General features: G+C 42.3%; 1 protein-coding gene across 9 annotated transcripts in view; it reads right to left on the reverse strand.

Annotated features, from left to right (window-relative positions):
- The window catches only part of LOC135199366 (tRNA (uracil-5-)-methyltransferase homolog A-like), a 99,041-nt gene that overhangs the window by 2,876 nt on the left and 75,360 nt on the right, over window positions 1–20,805 (reverse strand). The window contains exon 16 of one of the 9 annotated variants that reach the window (XR_010311057.1): window positions 8,753–9,198. The exons of 7 other annotated variants lie outside the window; for them this stretch is intronic. The gene's annotated coding sequence lies outside the window, so the exon portion shown is untranslated. Of the gene's footprint in view, window positions 1–8,752; window positions 9,202–20,805 lie in introns of all 9 variants that reach the window. One more of the 9 variants, XR_010311056.1, reaches the window with a different exon arrangement.

Genomic DNA, 20,805 nt, shown 5'->3' on the forward strand with positions numbered 1-20,805 from the left:
CAGTACTACAGGCAGTCCCCAAGCAAAATCCTCCATTAACCGAAACTCAGCGATTTATCACTCCTCTGTTAAGCATGTTATGGTGACGGAACTCTAATACATATCTATATCTTATGGTGCCGATAACTGAAACTTGGCCTGTTATGGCACAAGACAAGTACCATAAAACTGGATCGCTATTAATAAGAGTCCATCGATAACCGGGGGACTGCCTGTAGTACTGTATTTTATGGAACACAAGCTTGAATGAAGCTTGAACTTATCGGTGGCAAAGGGATGCGCTTTGAACACCATTTCACCTAGTAATACAGTATTCGCATGGCATGCGTACCAGACCCCCCCCTGAATAGTTAGAAACCGCGAATGTTTGGAACCCCTATAAAAATGCTAAAAACAACCTATTTTGTTAGTTAAAACTCAAGAAAAACCCACTAAAAATTTTCATACTCGGTTTTTTAATAGTTTTATCACAAAAAGTGCATTTTATGATGAAATTGATATATATATAAAAAAAAAAAAAAAAAAAAAAACAAAAAAAAAAAAAAAAAAAGGAATTTGTGGATATTTCTCATAGAAAAATACCGTGAATGTGTGAATTTTCCACAAATAATGCAGGGAAACGTTCCCAAGAGAAATCCGCGAATGTGAGAGTCCGCGAATCTGGAGAACGCAAATACGGGGGGGTCCACATTACTGTGTTTGTAAGAAGGGTGGTGTCTACCCTCACTTCAGTTAAATATTTCTGATCTGTATCATCCATCATACCACTACCAACAACCAGAGACAAACAACTACAAAATATAAAAGAAAGTCAATAATGAAACTTTTTCTTGTCAGTAAAACAATTTCCTCTTTCGGTAATAAGCTTTGCAAACGTGCGTTTCCAGACGTCAAGTTGATCGGTCAGAGAGAACAACAAAGACTATTCTACATTATATTCTGTGAAATACTCTGTTTACAAGAGGAATATTTACATCACCTTGGTAATTTGACCTCAGCATTATTATTATTATTCAGATGAAACCTATTCATATGGAACAAGGCCACCACAGAGGCCACTGACTTGAAATTAAAGCTTCCAAAAGAATAAGGTGTTCATTAGGAAGAAGTAAGAGGAAGAAATATAAATTAACAGATAAAAATGTATTAAAATACAACAAGAATAGTATTATAGTAATGCATTGCATTATTGCTTGAACTTCTGAAGTTCCAATTGCACAACCTCTGGGAGGCTGCTCCAGTCCAAGGGTAGGAGGAACGAAGGGCCTCCGGAACTGAGAAGTTTGGCAGCAAGGCACATTGTTTGTTTGTACTGTGTTTTTACGTTGCATGGAACCAGTGGTTATCCAGCAACGGGACCAACGGCTTTGCGTGACTTCCGAACCAAGTCGAGAGTGAACTTCTATCGCCAGAAATACACATCTCTCACTCCTCAATGGAATGGCTGAGAATCGAACCTGTGACCACCGAGGTGGGACGCTAATACCATACCAACCACACCGCTGAGGCGCTATAATATAGCAGGATATAGGGGGATAAGGGCTCATTTGTAACTGTGAAAGATCCCCGTTGAAATACAACTTATGAAAAATCTACAAAATAAGAGACCATCCGTCGATGGTCCAAGTCATAACTGCTGCTATTAGATGGTCAAGCTGTTTACAGCATAGTACTCTATAAAGTGTCCGTATGAACTTTCAAGTTAATGAAAACCTCACATAAATAACACTTAATCTTTGTGCTCCTACCAAAAACGTCGAGTAATGCAGATTATGAAAACTACAGTGTTGGACAATTAGGAGTAATTTAAATGCACTTGAGCAGTGCAAACAATATTCGTAAACATACAAAAAAAGTCCTCTAGTACCAACATAAATGCCATACACGCACACATTCCTATATAGGCACAGCCACTCTCATTTGGTTATCTGCCTAATGGTAATTGTTTCACACAGTCCAACCACAATTCAAGGGAAAGCAATTAGATCCAATTTTGTGCCTGGCAATCAATTATTCTAATGGCCAAAGAGGTACCAGAGATCCACCAGGAAATTACAAACATGTCTAGGATGCGTTTTAGCATAGTCTGTAAGACATGGCCAAACTCTTTCAAAGTCTCACAAGAAGAACACAGGAGAGCAAAAGAAGTTGGATGGAAACTTGAGTACCTGTAGATAAACGCCTCAAATACAGACTCCACACAACTTACAAATGAGTTATACATTCTGGACATCTGTTTTGTATGTTGAATCGTTTGTAAGCTGGTTACTGTACGCTTCATGGATATTTAAGCGCAGTATGATATAAGGTCAATAGTTTAGTGTACATTTTTTCATCCTAAATCACAATACATTGGACGTACAGCACTGTATACGCTGAATAGGTGCGCAAAACAAAATCTGAAGCTGCGAGTGGAAAAGGGGAGCCCTCTGAACACAATTTCAATTTGCAATCTTGTTTGTTTGTATCTGAATGTTTGTAAATACTGTGGTATCTATATTTTAACACTAATTTTCCACATTTCAAGTTCATAAACCTCTGCAAAAAAACGCAACACCAAAATGTCAAAGATACATCCTGGCAATATTACGCAGCCATGCTATAAGCCAACTGACAACAAAGTTTTTATCAGAAATAAAACAAGAGTTTGGTAACCCCCTTCTACAGTTCTCCAGTCTCTAATAACAACTTCCTGGTTACAGCAAAAAACCAAAAACATGTTTCTGGTCATGCCATATTGCATGAAAGTTGAATAGTTGAAATTGACGCCATGCAAGAACAAGCTCTACTCTGGAGATGAGGGCAAAAAGCGGCACTGAGAACCTCAGCGTCATCTTTTAGGGTCATGAAATTCAAGCTCCCAAAGATTATCGTGGGGTTCATTTCAAAGTAACAGGAGGGATTAAGACATACACAGAAGAGATCAATTACCAATAAGGAAAAAGGGATTTTGACGTAGGAAAAATCTATTTCTGGGCGATGAAGCCGTGTCGCCCAGTGAAATACGTCTCCTTTAGCACTATTTCTAGTAAAATATTGCTATAATACCAGAGAACTGCTAAATTGGACATGTCAGAACTCTCTGACTCGCTCACCTATGTAAAAGGTGTCGGTATAAACCTGGGGCGAGTGTTAAACACTACCACAGCAACCCCTCCAATTAGCCTTTTATACATAAATTATGAAATACAAGAAGAATTGCTTTAGGGTAGTAGTATTGCACTGCAGCTATGCTTGAACTTCCAAGGTTACAATTCCTTGTTTGTTTGTTTGTTTGTATGGTGTTTTTACGTTGCATGGAACCAGTGGTTATTCAGCAAAGGGACCGACGGCTTTATACTTGACTTCCGAACCGCGTCGAGAGTCAAGTTCTGTCACCAGAAATACACGTCTCTGACCCCTCAGTGAAATGCCCGAGAATCGAATTCGCAGCCACCAAGGTGGAAGGCCAAGATCATACCGACCACGCCACTGAGGCACTAAGGTTCCAATTGCACAACATCCCCAGAGTGAATTCTCCAGTTTAATGGCGTGAGGAATGAAAGATCTATGGTGTGGCTGTTCAGCAAATCTGGTTGCTCTCAAGCGAGGGATGAGGATCAGGGATCAATGCAGTTCTGCTACTATAGACATGACAAACTTTGAATCAATTTGTATTTTTCATGGCTAACAAACCTTTTTGGTCTTAACGACAGGATAATTTTCCAGGCGCCAACTGTTAAATGGACCTGGGACAAATAATACAATTCAATTTGAGCCATTCATTATTTCATGGTGTCTGAAGAATCCTGAATATTATCTAGCCATAAAGTACAGTTGGTGAAATACTGAAATGAAAAAAACTTACCTCTTCTTCTCATCACTGCCAAGCCCAATTTACAATCTGTTCAACTCAACAATGCTACTTACTGCCAACGAGCACTGCTGTAAATAACAGATACTGCCGAACAAGGACATTCAATTCATAAAATAATCTTAGTAAGGAACATTTCTAAATAAAAAACTGCCCCACGGCGACATCTCCGAATGATCCTCGGAAAATGTCTAAATCTTGCTCGGTAAGAGGTAAAAAGAAAATGACCTATTCCTGAAAAAAACTGTATTTGTACAAAAATACAAAAATAAGAGGACACACTTTCACTCGCATCCACAATACAATCCAGCCACAAACGTAACAGCATCACAGTTGAATGCCTAATTCAAGCACCAAAATCACTTTCATTTAAAACGTGGGACATTGCACCCTTTAATTCCAGAATATTTTATTAAATATACATTACCAACAAGGTAAAAACATCGAACACCAAGCTACAGGTAATCTGCGGTTATCAGCAGTCTCTCTTATCGGTGCTTGTCTAGTGCCCTAAAATCGGCAACACAGTGGTACCCCTGTATTCGCGGGGGATGCTTACCAGACCTCCTCGTGAATAGTTAGAACCCGCGAATGTTTGGAACCCCTATAAAAACGCTATAAACAGCCTATTTTGTTAGTTAAAACTCAAGAAAAACCCACTAAAAATTTTCATACTTGGTTTTTTTTAATAGTTTTATCACAAAAAGTGCATTTTATGATGGAATTGATAAAAAAAACCCCAGGAATTTGTGGATATTCCTCATAGAAAAATACCGCAAATGTGCGAATTTTCCACGAATAATGCGGGGAAACATTCCCAAGAGAAATCCGCGAATGTGAGTCCGTGAATCCGGAGAACGCGAATACAGGGGGTCCACTGAATGTGGTGCCATAACGGGTCTATTTTGGCTATCAGCGCCGTAAGGTGCTGATAATAAGTTACGGTGCCATAACAAACTTAACAGAGGCACCACTAACTGGGTATCGGCCGCATATGTAGCAGCTAAAACAATGTCTTATAAAATTGTAAAGGGGAAAGTGCCAATAATGCCCCTCACAGAGTTCACTATAGGCATTATTTATGATTCTTTGCAGCCCCTTTCATTCCTTTTGCTGTACCTCCACTCATAATCTCTTTCTTCCATCTTACTTTCTTTAACCCTTTCCCAACAACTCTTTCATACTACAACTGCCAAATTTACCTCCAGTTACACCTTTCAACCCTTCGTACTCTCAATTTCCCTTTCAGCGCTGAATGACCTTGTAGGCCCCAACCCTTGGCCTATGGCTTACACCTTATATTCCACTTCCATGTAATTACATCTTTATAACCCTAAAAAGACTGAAGTCTGCTAAGAAACTCGCCAAAGGAACAATAATTTATATTCTGAAAGTACTAAATTTTCAATGACAAATCACACGTGTCAAACGATGGCTGTAGTATCGAATCGCCAACCTCAAAGAATCCTGTCGAGTCTCAATTACAGAGGTGTGAGATCTTCCTTTATGTACCTAGATCAACTCGTCATCCATTATCAATATGCAATTGCAACGATACTGAAATGGCAACAATCTTTTTACAGATATTTAGTCGGCAATTAATTACAAAGAACACTTTCATATCACTGTAGTAAGCTGTTGAATTTTCTCAAGGCAGAAGATGACTGGAGATGAATAGTACCTAATGCAGCTCTGGAATAAAAAAAAAAAAAAAAAAAATATGATAAGAAATTAAAGGAACAAAGGGTAGTGAAAAACTACCGAAGTCTGGCAAAGAAGGGAAAAGAAATGGCTTCTGAAAGCACTACTAATGACTAATGAACAAGAGAGAAGGACCATAACAAATATGAAATGTATTCTAAGTAGCCAGATGAACCAAATTAATAAAAAAAAAAAAAAAACCTCGACGCAATGAAAACCTACAGCAAGGAAACCTCCCAAAATTTCTGATTTGCATGTCTAGAAATTCTACCCCCAGAGAGCTCTCCACGACTTGTTACGTAAACCTAATTTGTGAATCAGGGTTGGTCCAACAGAGCTGAGAATCTGGACAACTTCACCATTAACAAACTCCCACTTAAATGTGTTCTGAAGATCTGAAAGACATCATAGAAGAGAACAGTAAGATGGACTCTGGAAGGGTTAAGGAATAGCTGAAAGGCAAAAGAAATCAAGGCGACTCGATCAATCAGCACAAGACGAAGTGAGAGGGGCTACCTACAAGGGAGGGAGAGAGTGGGCACGAGTCTCTCTCACTGAAAAACTTCCCTTGAGAGCAGATGGATCTCTGAGGAACACCACCACAAGCGAGGAAGGAAAGAAAAACTTGAATGGCCCTACAAAAACAAAAGTGCCTCTTGTCTGTGAATTCACCATAGAATTGTTGGAACACTACCTGAGCCAATGCCTCTCTGATCTACAAATAGCTAAGACTTCTAGAGACTGTATGAGGAAGAATAGAATATATTGTTTGTTTGCATGGTGTTTTTATGTTGCATGGAACAGTGGTTATTCAGCAACGCCAACGGTTTCATGTGACTTCCGAACCACGTCGAGAGTGAACTTCCATCACCAGAAAAACACATCTCTAACCCCTCAACGGAATCCCCGATGATCGAACTTGCGGCCACCGAGGTGGCAGGTCAAGACCATACTGATCACACTACTACAGAGGGGCTAAATAGAATAGAATATAGAACTTAGGCCCTAGGTAAAGAGCTGGGATCTATGAGGTCATGCAATGTTGAAACAGAAACTGCGGGTAAAAATGTTTGAAAGGTTAACAGGAGAAAATCCTCGCAGATGAACTATGAATCAGCTGTTAGGAGAGGGTGCAAAGTCAGATGGAAGAAAGAGAATATAAATGGAGGTACAGTAAAATGAATGAAAGGAGTTGCAGCTAGGGGCCAAAGGGATGCTGCAAAGAACCTTAGTGGTGCCTATAGTGCCTCGTATGAGATGCATTGATGGCATTACCCCGTTACGGACAAGGTATATCAGAGTGGCAAAGACCAAAGGGTTCGGGATATAGCAACTGGTCGTCTCTTCTCGTTGAAGTGTATGTTATAATACCCTGCACTTTCGTCACCTTCGACACTTCAATTGATGGTCAACTGTCATCCATCTACCATTTGCCTCCAGCTGTCACACAGTGAGTACCAAAACTAAACTGTGTGACTTACGTCAGAGAAACTGTAGGGACGATCCTAAAGATTGTTCAAAGGACCCATATCAACAACATAAACTCCATTTTCAGCATCAATTTCAACTTCTAGGAGGAAATGATACAAGAGAGACGTCACATCTGAAAACAAGACGTATTTATTTGAAAGTTCTGGTGTACGCAATTTTCATTTCCAGTCTAATAGTTGACAAGTGCTACTACTCACTTGACTTGATGTCAAGAGGTTGTTCAAATGTGTGTTTCCGGTTAAGCAATATTTCGTTTCTCTAAGTCAGACACTGGAACACCACAAACATTTAAATTTCCACTCCGCATCTGGTGTGAAATGGGCGTTTTTCACTTCCTCTCTTACCATGCATGACAGCAGGCCCATCAGAAAGTACTATTTATGGTTGGAATTTTGAGCATCATACAAAGATTTCCTGTGGAAGAGTTAACCTCTAAATCAACAGGGGGCCATATCCTTGCAATAAGCATTATATTTACCTTCTATTATCGTATCCTCTGACTCCAAGATGAACGCGGTTCTCTTCGGGGGTTTAGTGCCATCAGTGAACCTCGCATAGTTCACTCTAGGTATTACTTTTAAGGGTCTTTGCAACATCCCTTTGGCCTGTAGCTGCTATGACCCTTTTCATTCCTTTTACTGTATCTCTGTTCATATTTTCTCTCTTTTTTATCATCTTAGTTTCCACTCTCTCCTGCAACTGTGAGGTTTTCCTCCTGTTACACCTTTCAAACCCTTCTACTCTCAATTTCCCTTTCGGCGCTGTATGACCTCATAGGTTCCAGTGCTTGGCCTTTGGCCTAAGTTCTAGATTTTTTCCTTCTGCCCACTTGGCAAATGGTCAAACTGTATGCCTTATATGGTCTTCACAAGAGTCAAACCGACTGTTGTCATAGACCTTGATGTTTTCACCCCGAAACTAATGAGCTTGTACCTTTGTAGCAATGCTCTTAAGAACAAATGGTTGTACACACCATATCCCTTGCAACTTGGTTGCAAAAGGATATTAAAACAGCATAAGGGTTTAATTTCTACATACCAACAAAGCATCCACAAACAAACACACACACACACGACTCAGGCCACAAGTTTCCGACACAGACGCAAAATTATTTTCTCCGGAAGGGACACTAACTAAATGAAAAGCTACACTACAAATGACTGACGTTAGTGACAACAATAAAAGGAATGATGTTTTTCACATGAAAATTCACCCAGAGATACAGAGGAGTTCCCAAAACTATCTGTCACTTAATATACAAGATTCTTCCATTACAAATCTGTTAGAATGTAGTCGAGTCACAATCAGAAACTGTTCAGGTCGACTTCAAACATTTCACTGCAAAGATATGCTTCACTGTTCAATGTCATGGGGCTGACAGTATAACTTTTGTCACTAATTCAGTTGTATTCCACATAGGAAAATGAAAATATTATGTCTCAGAAAACGCCCAACAGTTTCGTCCTCCAATGGACCTCTTCTGGGAGCATTTATTAAGGAAAGAGATAAAGTTTACAGTGTGTGTGTGGCCAAGAAAGGCATAAAATTTTAAACATACACTGTAAACTTTATCTCTTTCCTTAATAAACGCTCCCTGTTGGGCATTTTCTGAGACATACCATTTTCATTTTCCTATGTGGAATACAACTGAAGTACCATATCTTCGTGCCTAAGAAGATTACAAGTACTTTTTGACACTATGAATACCTATGATCTGGGTAACTCCAAGCTGAATCCCTACGCAGGTGTCAGGTCTGGTAATCTGAATGATTTCCTTAAGTTCTGATAAGGAACTGTACTTGGCTGAAAACTAAATAAGGGATCATCATTCTTATTTTACAAATGTTTGTCACTTTCAGATGCCTCCTCACAGTTAAACTCATATCTTGAAAAGGCACAACACACAGAAGGCATACTATCACACTTCGCAAAGTCACCCATCCAGCAGTTCTTTGCGAACATGCAGGGTAAGACGAGAGAACCCTAAACAAACGTCAGAGAACGTCAAGCATTCTTATGGCTTCGTGGCTCTTGCGTCGGGCACGAAGACGTCGTGGGGGGGACGTACTCTACGTCAGTTCTCGCCACTAAGACGCCTTCAATTTCTTCTGGAGGTTCTCTTGCTCGACCGCCCTCTTGTTCTTCCCTTGGTGCTGCTGTAGGATAGACAAACCGTTTCTCATTCATCTGAAAGTCTCTGCTAAGTTCAAAAAAGTCATTACAGTCACATGGTGATCATTGCCGCCACCAAGACCCTACAAAGGCCGCCGTGGCAACTTGATAACACTAGGGAATTCAAAATTAACATTAAGGACAACTGACTTCATAAGACTGACTGACCTATATCTAAGAGAAGCTCTGATTGAGATCAGGTGATGTATGAATCTGGCTGTAAACTTTAAAAATAGTGATCTGTCATTATTTTTCCTAATGTAAGTTTCAACCTACCATAGTTTCTTAAAAGGTGAGAAAATAGTAAATGTCTAACATATAAAAATGGTGGTGGTCAACATATGCTACAAATAGGGCTGTCACTGATTCATGTTATTTCTTTCATTAACATCCTAAAAGGTTGCCCTACGAGCAAAAAATTTTAAAAACGAGCACTCTGAATTGGCAATCCAAATGAATAAAAGAACAAAACCAGTTGCTATTTGGCATCTATAGAACAATACATGGTGTCAAGGATATTTCTTCTGAGAGGTAAGCGAGGATCGACGCATATCAGCACCAAAAATTCAGCTACTGTTGTTACAAGCACCATAGATCACGGATAACTGGAGACTGCCCGTAGCTACTTTTCAAATGAATTACAGTGACAAGTTACAAATCCATCACGCAGTTGTAAGTGCAAAATACAGACACCACCCTACCTACAAACAAGATGTATTCCAGACAGCCATTGGTATGTTGAATGTTTATAAGTTGGTCACAGTACCCTTCATGCTGATTTAGGTATGGAATGATTTACTGTATGTACTTTCATCCTAAAATACAATGCACTGTACATATAGTACTGTATACAAAAACTGAACTTACAGGTGGCAACCAGAAGCACACCGATTAATTCTAATTTGTGATCACAATTGCTTTTATCTCTGAATTTGTAAGTTGAATATTTGTAAGAAGGGTGGTGATTTACTGTAGCCTATGGGTTGTTTATACACTAAGTTAAGACTGCAGGATTGCCAAGGATTAAAATATCCAGCAAAGTTAATTTGACAGCTAATAACAGTTTCTTAAAAAATGTTGCACTGCATTTATTACCATCTATTCTACTTCCGTTTTCAACCCCTCACTTGCTCAGAGGCCTCTGTTACACTCTTCGACAACCCTGTGTTGGCGCAGATTTGTTACTGCAGTTACTGAACATTTACGTTGTGTGCGAAAATACTGTAGAGTAATGAAAGGGGAAAACGAGACAGAACAAACAACAATACTGTACAGTAACGGAAGAGGATAACGAGATGGAACAAACAACAAGACTGTAGAGTAATAACGTAAGAGTAACAAAAGGGGAAAATGAGACAGAATAGATGACAACAGTATGGAGTAACGAAAGGGGAAAACAAGACGGAACACCCGACGACACTGTACGGTAACCGGAGGAGAAAATGAGACAACAGCATAGTAACGGAAGGGGAGATCAAGACAGAATAAACAACAATGTAAAGTACCGGAAGGGGAAAACGAGACAGAACAGACCATAGTACTGTACAGCAGAGGTGAATAACCTGTTAATCATGTGCACTCTCCTGCCCCTTTGATGGTCTGACAGTGCTCTCGGGGGAAGTGAATTTAGTGCCAGTGAGCAGTGATGCAGCACGTTTCATAATTAAACATTTATAAATAAATAAATACAATATGTAAAGAAGAAAATCTGTTTAGTTAAATACAATTATATCTAAATTGGTTGTGTGTTTTTCCGATAACTATAATTACATTTTCATGTAGCATAAAATTACTGTACTTCATTCTGAGAAAATGGAAAGAGATTTGCTTCCAGTAAGTCTCTCATAAAAAAAAAAGGAGGGTGGGGGGGGGGGGGGGGGGGGGGGGGGGGGGGGGGGGGGGGGGGGGGGGGGGGGAGGGGGGGGGGGGGGGGGGGGGTGGGGGGGGGGAAAAATGTCGAAGAAATATATTCCTCCTTTACATTTACAAGCTTTTGTCAACAGGCAACATGACATCTAATAACAAAAATCCTATTAATCCTAAAATTTTAGCTTTCGGTACTTAAAAGGTTTAGTTAAAATATAATGGCAATATAAATTATATTAATTCACTATTTAAAATTTATAATGAAAAAATAAAAATGTTTACTGCTCTCATCTTGAAAAACAAACAATGGGTTGGTCTTGATGCTTAAAAGGTTGTCCACCTGTGCTCTAGAGCAACGGAAGGGGGAAACAAGACAGAATAAACTACAATACTGTCAAGTAACAGAAGGAGAAAACAAGACAATAAACTTATGATACAATTCCACCTTAACTCAGTGTGTGATTTAGAAGCTTCAAGCATCAGTCCTCACAAGGTCAAATTTCCAAGATTTTAGTAGCACTTCAACTTAAAAGTCACATTTGGGGATCTGGCTTTCTTTTGAGTGACGGAGTCGGTAAAGTAGCAAAGGCCCTATGCTGTAACATGCGCTTGAATATACTCTGGTTATCTCACAGCTAACAGCAATGACAGAAAGTTCCTAGCCTTACTAACCTGTATCTTACACTTGACAATCAATTCAGTTATCTAAATTGGTAGCTCAGCACAAAATAATGAGAATAATGTAGCTGATACATGCAGAAGCTCGGTTGTTACTTTCACAACTTTGTGGAAAGTGGACTGCAGAGGAGGACCTTTTGATCATCCAGCACACCTCTGCAAGACCTCTGTAATGTCGTCAGTATCTGTCCTACGCCCCCAACTAAGAACAAACCACGTGCACATTAGAGATACTACTGCTTGTGCTAAGACATTCACAATCTCATGAAAACCAGTTTATGTCATAAAAATCCAGTTGCATAGTAAACTCTATTTTGTAAATGACATAAACAAAGACTTATAAACACCTGGAAGTTTTTCTTCATCAGTACTGACATAAAACACTAATGAAGAGCACAGTTCTGATGTTCAAAAGTCTTTGCTTTTGTACTTCACCAGAAAGCATTACTGAAAACAAAAGCCACTTTCCATAAAAGGAGTAATTCAATGAAAGTTAAAAGTTCATTGCCACATTCATATATTAACTACTGAATTTTACTGACAAATCCTTAAGTGCAGTTCAATTTATTTCAGAAATGAAAGATCTCTCGAATGGAGAAACTAATCTACAGTTATGGAAGGGTTACGTATAAATTTAAACATCAATCTCTACACAGAGCCTTTGGGAGTCTGTTCAATTCCCATTTTCATCAAGACGGAAAAACATATTCAAACAGATTCCTGAAAGCTATCTGTAGACTGATTTTTAAATACAGTGGTCCCCCCCCACCCCCATATTCATGGGTGATGGATGATGCGTACCAGACCCCCATGAATAGCTTTTTATAATTATTAAAAAAATGGGTATTAAAATTTTTAGTTTTTTTTTTTTTAGTTAAAACTAACAAAATAGCCTGTTTAAAGTGTTTTTATGGGGTTCCAACTATTCGCAGGGGGGGGGGGGGGGGGGGGGGGGGGGGTCTGGTACGCATCCCCCACGAATACTGGGGGACCACTGTACCATGAGTACTTTTTGAGATGACTAAACTACCTGGGTCAATTCTGGCCCATTCATTCTCTTGAGAGGTTAACAGTAAGACAGAATGTTTTGCTGAAATTTGAAAAGCACCAGAAATTGGATGATAAATATATCCAGAGGCACAAACAGTTTTGGAGTGCTATAGCTCCTCTTCACTGCATTATCATCTTTCAATGTTTCCATGCTGAACAGGGGGAATGAAGCTCCAACACTGTCTGTGGATTTCTTAAATATATTTATTTTCCAATTTGTGGTTCCTTTCAAGTTTGAAAGGTCGATGCTGATCTGTTATCGTTATGTTTGCTAAGCATAAAGAAAGATGAAACTATATGCTATTGTATTACCAACAACTACGAGTTACTGATTTGTGGGACCTGCAGCCAACTTGCGTGATAAAAAAGAATACATGCATGAAGCTTTTTGCAGAATGAGGTCACAGATTTTTATACAAACAAATATTTTATATCATACCACAACTAAGTGTACAATATTTAAATGGCTCAAAAGGCAGGTAACTTAATTCTAAGTTAATCTTCCTAAGTCTCAGCTACAGAAAAGGTACAAATTACATAGTCTCTAATTCCTATTACAAAAGGAAATGAAGTCACCTTCGTTATAAATCTAAAATGCCATGAGTACATGTATTTCAAATCTTACATGCATATGAATGAGAGATAGACCTTTAATTATTACACTATTACTCAGAAGATGAACCCCCTCCTATAGAACAAGCCCACGGGGCCACTAACTTGAAATTCAAGCTTCCAAAGAATACTGTGGTGTTCATTAAAAAGAAGTAACAAAAGGTAATAAGAAATACAGAAAGAGGAGATCAGTTATTAGAAAATAACAATTTGTCGAAAATTGTATTTTTCCTAACTATACAAACCTTTCGGTCCTTTAACAATAGGAATATACTTTCGGCGTAGCTGGAATTACGGCCGTTGAACCTTGAACAAAGTGGTTAGGCAGTAACCACCGTGGGGCAGGCTAGCCTGCCCAGATGCAAACACTCCACTATGCCTTTCGGCCCAGGTTTCAGATTGAGGGGTGGCAGGAGGTGGGCATATTTCTAAAAGGACCTCAGGTTTGTATAGTTAGGAAAAATACAATTTTCGACAAATTGTTATTTGTTCCGATACATAATACAAACCTTTCGGTCCTTTAACAATAGGAAGACTCACTGATTGGTGGGCGGAATCTGAGTGAGCCTCTAGAACTGACTGGAGTTCTGCGCACCTAGGCTACTCCTCCTGGTCGTAAGAGCGAGGAGGAGTGCCCTGCTGCATCTGACAACTTGATCAGAGTATAGGAGCTGCGTGATCAAGAGTCAGACTTCTGGGCCTTTTCGAAATGAGTGAGGGATCGTGACTCATCCGAAAAAGGGCTGTGAAGAATATTGGCGTCGGAGACATTAATGCAAAGTTCTGGGAAGGGTTTGCCATTATTGTCAGTCTCCTTCCTCCCCTTGCTAGAGGAAGGAGCGGGATTGCTTCTATGATTCTGATAAGAAAAAACAAAAAAAGGATGCTTATGTACAGGCTTACCGCATCGATCGTCCGACCAGCCAGTGTGAGTTCGAGTCCTATCCTCAACCCGAAGAGAGAATGGATAGACGAGGGATGGAAGGGGTAGAGACAGTCACTCTCGCATCCTTCTTACCTCTACAAATGCACACCATGGACGAGAAGCAACTTGTCATGTCGAGGAGCTGGGTAAGCAAACACATCTTGCAAGCATCCACCACTGGTCCAGGGAAATGAGGTTCCAAGGACCTGTGGGCAGTCCCGGAAGGAAAGAAGGATATGGTCGCAATGACCTATCCATCTTCCTGTCCGACATATTCTTCAGAGTGATGTCCAGTACCTATACTGGTCTATCCGTCTGCAGCGAAGTGTCTCGCGGTCTCATATCCCACTACAGCGAAGTCTCTCGCGGTCTCGTACCCCACTGCAGCGAAGTCTCTTCGTCTCCGCGGTGGATAGGACACCGACACTCCATGGTGGGTGTCGATGGTTATGGGTACCGGAACACGCTAGTAGGACGAAGTAATGATTGATCTGGAACAACCGATACTAAGTCCACAGCGTAGCTCATGACGGTCTTGGACGCTTCGACAACGTTCAGTTGTGTGAGGCGATCTGTCCAGGCATCCGAGGCGTAGTCACCCTTCAAAAGGCGTAGTCACGCCTTTTGAAGGGTTATGCCGAGAGATCATACAAATCGTCTATCTGTTGCCACCGATGCCGGAAGGCGAGATGATGATTCTCTCAAGGCATGTGCCCAACAGGCGAAAGTCAATTGCCTTCTAGAGACCGAGGTCCCTGATGGCAAGACAGAAGTTCTCATAGTAGTTGAATCTCAGCTAAGGAGAAACAACACTATGTGATTTTGAAGACGAAGGTGGTAGGTGAATGCAGACCTAAGTTTCACAGCCGAATAAAGAGAAGAAACTCTCAAGATTCTGAAATTAGAAAAGTCCCCCCGATGACACCAACCCGCGAAGACGGTTTAATCCCTGTGATTTACAAAGGACTGAAAACGCTAAACCGCTACTTCATTGCTGTTCGGTGAGAAGTCGGAGTTGCAGTGAAAGCGGAGCGCTTTTCAGTAATGAAAACTCAGGGATGTACTGCCTGAAGAACCGCTTCTCATGGGCTGAATCATCATCATCTTCTTCCCAGGTTATCCAGGGAGGACATCTATATACTTGGAAGTAGAGCTGGCAGGGAGGGGCACAGGCGATGTCTTCCGTTATACATCTACAATTCGGGGTGAACAATGAACAATTGCACACCTAAGAATACAAGATATATTTAGAAGACAAACTCACATGTCTGAAGAAATCATTCCGCATTATCGCAGCAGCAGGTGCGATGCAGTGGGAGACTAGGCTACAGAATTCTGTTACCGTGCGGTAAACAGAAAGATGATAGCGAGTCTATTGAGATATCTCTGTCTGAAAATTCTCGCAATGTCCAAGGTGATGCAGTAGAGATGGTCATTCACATATGCGAGAACTCCAGCCAACCAGAGACCTAAGTCTGTGATTGCTGGGCAGAGATTCGGTTCGGTAGTCAATCATTGTAGAGGAGAGAGGACTAAGCCCCGACCATGCTATCTTGGAGAGCCAGCTGGACTGGGCTGCGACGCAGCAGTAGGCAGCCAATACACCGCTAGCTCTCGCTCACTCGTCATCCTGAGTTGCCAGGTAATCCATTCAAAGGAAGGAATGCTTTCAGCTAGAACCATCGAGCGCAAAAAAAATACCCTCGAGCATTTGCATTTAATCAAAAACGGATTTCGACGAATACAAACGCTGAGATGATGTTGTTGTAACAATACCATAAGTATCTCAAAATCGAAACTGGTAACTCTGGGAGGTTTGCAGGCAGTCCCGAGTTGCAGTTCAATTAAGAAAATACTATTCATCTCGGTCACAACCCGTAGAGTTAAGTACGGTATGTGCCTACACCTCGGACAATTTCAACTGATAACAGAAGCATGTCGGAGAGGGCAATATACATAGTAGGGGGTTTTGTAGGTTCCGTACATAGACCTCCATCCTAAATTCTTTCTTCCATTCGAGGAGCAAGAATAAGGTTTGGAAAGCAGACACCCTTCATATCTAATGAAGAGAGTGAAAGAGAAGTTTTCCCCGAAGGAAGACTTCTATGGTGATAACAGGATACCAAAGACGATAGTTCAAGCCACACTGGATGTTCCCACCTGTTCTTCTCTATCCCAGGGTTGGCCGCCTACTGAGGCGAGCGTCAGGTCCATCCAGGCTGAGCCCTTCCCGAGATATTCTTCCTTCAGCAGCAGTGCTTTTCTCGAACACTAGAAATTCCAGGGAATTCGAGCATTCGGTGAGATTCCCCGGTTATCCGTAGTAATAATTATCTGGGATCCTCGTCTCGCCCACTGTGGACCGTGGTTTCGCCCAAGTGTTTTGTAGATCGTAGGAAGACCCAGAACACTCGGAGATCGCTAGAAATTCCGAAGAACTTTAAGCACTCAGCGAAACCCCCACCGAATTCGTTAGACGATCATCGGGCGGTAGTCCTCCCGATTCCCGTAGAAATCGAGGATCGGGCAAGACCCTTCCTCAACGACGGGGACTTACGTCCGGTTGGACCCGAAGGTCCCGCCAGGAACGCAGTCCCCAATGTGGAATCCTACGGAGAACGCTCTGCAGGATCCCTCCCCTTCCCTTCTCAGCCATAGGGAGAGAGGGAATGGGGGAGGAAGATTGGATACTTGCTTGCCTTCCCAGCGGAACTAGCAGTCGGAGAAGCGAGTACGAGCAGCCATCACTGTGCGGTGATGGCCGCTCAGAGTCTAGGAAAACGTTAGCGTCTGGAGAAAATGTTTTCCCGAGGAGGGTTACGAACTCGTACTGTAGGCTAAACATCTGCCGCCACGGTGACCGTCATCTGGGTGGGGCTGAGCGAGCACCTGACAGGAGAGAGCCGATACGCATCCCAGTCCTCGTCCAGGTCGAAACCTCTCACGAGGACTGAAGGGGGAGCCCACCCTGGTCTCTGAGTGCGTGGTCCAGACGGACCGTCACATGAACGGCGGTGATGGTCCCTCCGAGAGTCTGGGAAGCGTCATTTGTCCTTGCCAGCCCCCCACAATCTCCTCCAACCACTTGAGCAAGGATCTGTTAGTCCCAAGACCAAACCAGGCCTGTGGCCGGACCGAAAGAAGTGCATTCCTCACGGTCACTCCTGTTCGCCTCGTTCCTCCCGGTGTAGCCTGAGGAGGTTGAAGGGACAGGTGAGGGAGACCTGATGCTCCTACCCTACCTACTAGCAGAACCAGTAGGCTGGGAGGACTGCATGCGATCACCACGGTGGCGATTGAGCTGCAGGTCTGGACCAGCGGCTTCTTGTGGAGAAACGCTGGACCAAGGAACAGAGCGTTGGTCTCTTATGTCAGGGGAGCTGTTACGAGAGCTCCTCCCCTGCCTACCAGCAGAACCAGTAGGCTGGGAGGACTGTAGGCGATCATCAACCACGGTGACGATCTAGCTACCGGTCTGGACCAGCGGTCTTCTTGCAGAGAAACACTGAGAAACACTGGACCAAGAACGGAGCATCAGTCTCTTCAGGAGAGCTGCTGGTGATCGGGCTGCACTGGTCGAGCGGCTAGACCGAGAGCAGTGGTGATGGTCCCGAGCGTCAGAAGAGCTGCTGCTGGTTCCCCTATCCGTCCGATCCCGGTGGGAGCAGCGGTCAGGGGACCGGCAGAGTCCGCTGTCGCGGTGGGAGAGCATGGAGCGCGCCCCTTGCGATCACTCCCCGATCGCCTTGCTCTTCCCGGTGTAGCCCTAGGAAGTTGAAGGGATAGGAGAGGTAGGTCTGACGCTCCCCCCCCCTGCCCACCTGCAGACCAGCATGAGAGAGAGAGAGAGAGAGAGAGAGAGAGAGAGAGAGAGAGAGAGAGAGAGAGAGATTTTTGCAGACGCTCGCCAACCCGCGGTGGCAATCGATCTGCAGGCCTGATCGAGCGGCTCTCCCGGGAAGAGCAGCTGGTCCGAGAACCGCAGCGACAGTCCTGAGCGTCAGAAGAGCTGCTGCTGGTCCCCCTCTCCGCCCAGTCCCGGTGGGAGCGGCAGTCAGGGGACCGGCAGAGTCCGCTGTCGCGGTGGGAGCGAGGCCTGTCACTCATGGCGCGTCACGCCGCTTCAGGAGACTGCTTCCTCACCTCAGCCCGCGGCTGGTCTGGGACCATCGCGTCAACCCTGGGTACCAGTGACTTGCCACGAGAGCGATCGCTGGCCTGGTGGGAGTCACCTGGGCGACTCCCACCAGTCTTCCGCTCCGTGCCTGGATCCTGGCGCCGAGTGAACTCGGTTGCCTGGGTCTTGGCTGAACGGTCACCCGCAGGTGACCGTACACTCGGTACCTCTCGCGAACGAGAGGCTGCAACATGCTACGAGTCATAGGTACAATTCCAAGGTTAGGATAACCAACACGAATAGCATCCAACCAATACTGCTGAAAACACAATCACCACTAGTCTGTAAAATAAGGAAAAAAAAATTAAAGTAATGAGGATACTCCTCACACATCCAAGGGCGCCGACCTCCGAAGTGAGAGGAGATCCCCCAACATCAGCATCGCATGCCCATCCTTCTACCATCTTCCGATAGTAAGTGAAAGGAAGAAGAAAAGAAATTACCATAACAACAAACCTTTGAAGTTCTTTTGGTAATTCCCAAGCATAAGCGTAATTTCCGGATGAATACATGTCCCGTTACAGGATCAATATCACTTACGTTAAATACATGTCTCATCCTCACGATAAATACATATCTCGTCCTCATGCAGGTCTGAGCCAGTGTTAAAGGGCGAAAGAATGTAAATATGTTGGCATACCTTAGCCGCCGGCTCTTAACACAAGTAGAGGGGCGGTTACAAAGGCTATCACAAAAAGTGGGTTTGTATATTAATTGAAAAACTAAGGACAATCCTTTGTTTAGTATTAATATCAAACACCGTATATTCATAATTATTTAAATACAAAAAAATAAACCAAAAGGATCCCACCGGAAAAAATATTAACGACCAGTCAGCTGGAGCTCACAAACACCCCGTTCTTCCGACGGCCGAAAGTAAAGTGGAGTGTTTACAATCCGGGCAGCTAGCCTGCCCCACAGTAGTTACTGGCCTAATCACTTTGTTCAAGATTCAACGGCCGTAATTCCAGCTACGCCAAAAGTATATTCCTATTGTTAAAGGACCGAAAGGTTTGTATTACGTATCGGAACAAATAAAAAATTAACCAAATTCAGAAATAAATACGTAAAAATGTCCTTCAATTATCAAATACAAGGAGAATTGCTACAAGGTAGTCATACGTTGCATTTTCGCTTGAACTTTCGAGATTCCAGTAGGACAACATCCTCAGGAAGACTTTTCCACGCAAATTATTTTTGCCGCAACAATTTCCAACATCGGGGGAGAGTGGAGGCCGACGATTCTTGAGTCTCATCTCCGTAAAGGGGCAACTCTCCACGGCACATGAATTCCCAAAAAGCCGCTGAATCACTTGTGAATTCTTATCAGCTTTGAAAGATCCTCCAATCTCTTTCGTATGACCAAAAAAATACTTCAATCTCTCTCTTTCATAAAAAATGACTTCAATCTCATAATTGTTTTTATCATGATGTAAACGAAAACATAGGGGGCAGTGAGGACACACTTTTTTCCACCAAGATGATCCATCACGTCTTCTGACTTGGTTTTAGACAAAAACACAAAGGGCCTTCTTCTATAGTAGATGAGCCCAACTTGCTAAAAATACTTCAATCTCTACCAACAGATTTGAAAAAAAATAAAACATTTCATATACAGTCTACATATTCAGAATTCAAATACAATCCCCAGCTACTCACATTTAGATAACTTTTCATCTTTAAAAAGACTTCATGGAAATCGTACATGACCTTCACGCAGTCACCTTCTGAGATTCTAGGGATGCACTTGAGATTCAATATAGTACACACGGAACATTCTATGTAAAAAAAATTCCTGTGACAAAAATACTTCAATCTCTTTCAAGAATTTTCCAATCAACAACTTTTATTTATCATAGCCCAACATTAGCGAAGACGCTGTAAGCCAAAGCTGAAAGTAGAATGCATACACCACATCACAATCATTTCTCTTCAACTATAAAAAAAAATACTTCAATCGCTTTTTCAGATCTCGAAAAATACAAAATGCAGTTAGCGCACGGTACTTACGATGCCAGGATTGTCAGATCGAGCCTCACCAGGGGCAGCTATTTAACAACCAGCCCAGAAGAGACTTTATTAGGCTCAGAGGACTGGATAAACTAATCCTTTAAAATAATAAACTCTACTTAGACCCCAGGATGACTAAGTTTGAGACTAAGCAAGTTTCTTTCAAGGCAATTAAATTACAAAATCTAAAACTATCTCGCAATGATGCATAAGAACGGTATTTCAGAAAGTGCCAACAGTTTTGACCATAGGGTAAAAAAGCTGCTGAAG

The sequence above is a fragment of the Macrobrachium nipponense genome, chromosome 25 (assembly GCF_015104395.2).
Source record: "Macrobrachium nipponense isolate FS-2020 chromosome 25, ASM1510439v2, whole genome shotgun sequence".
Lineage (NCBI taxonomy): Eukaryota > Metazoa > Arthropoda > Malacostraca > Decapoda > Palaemonidae > Macrobrachium > Macrobrachium nipponense.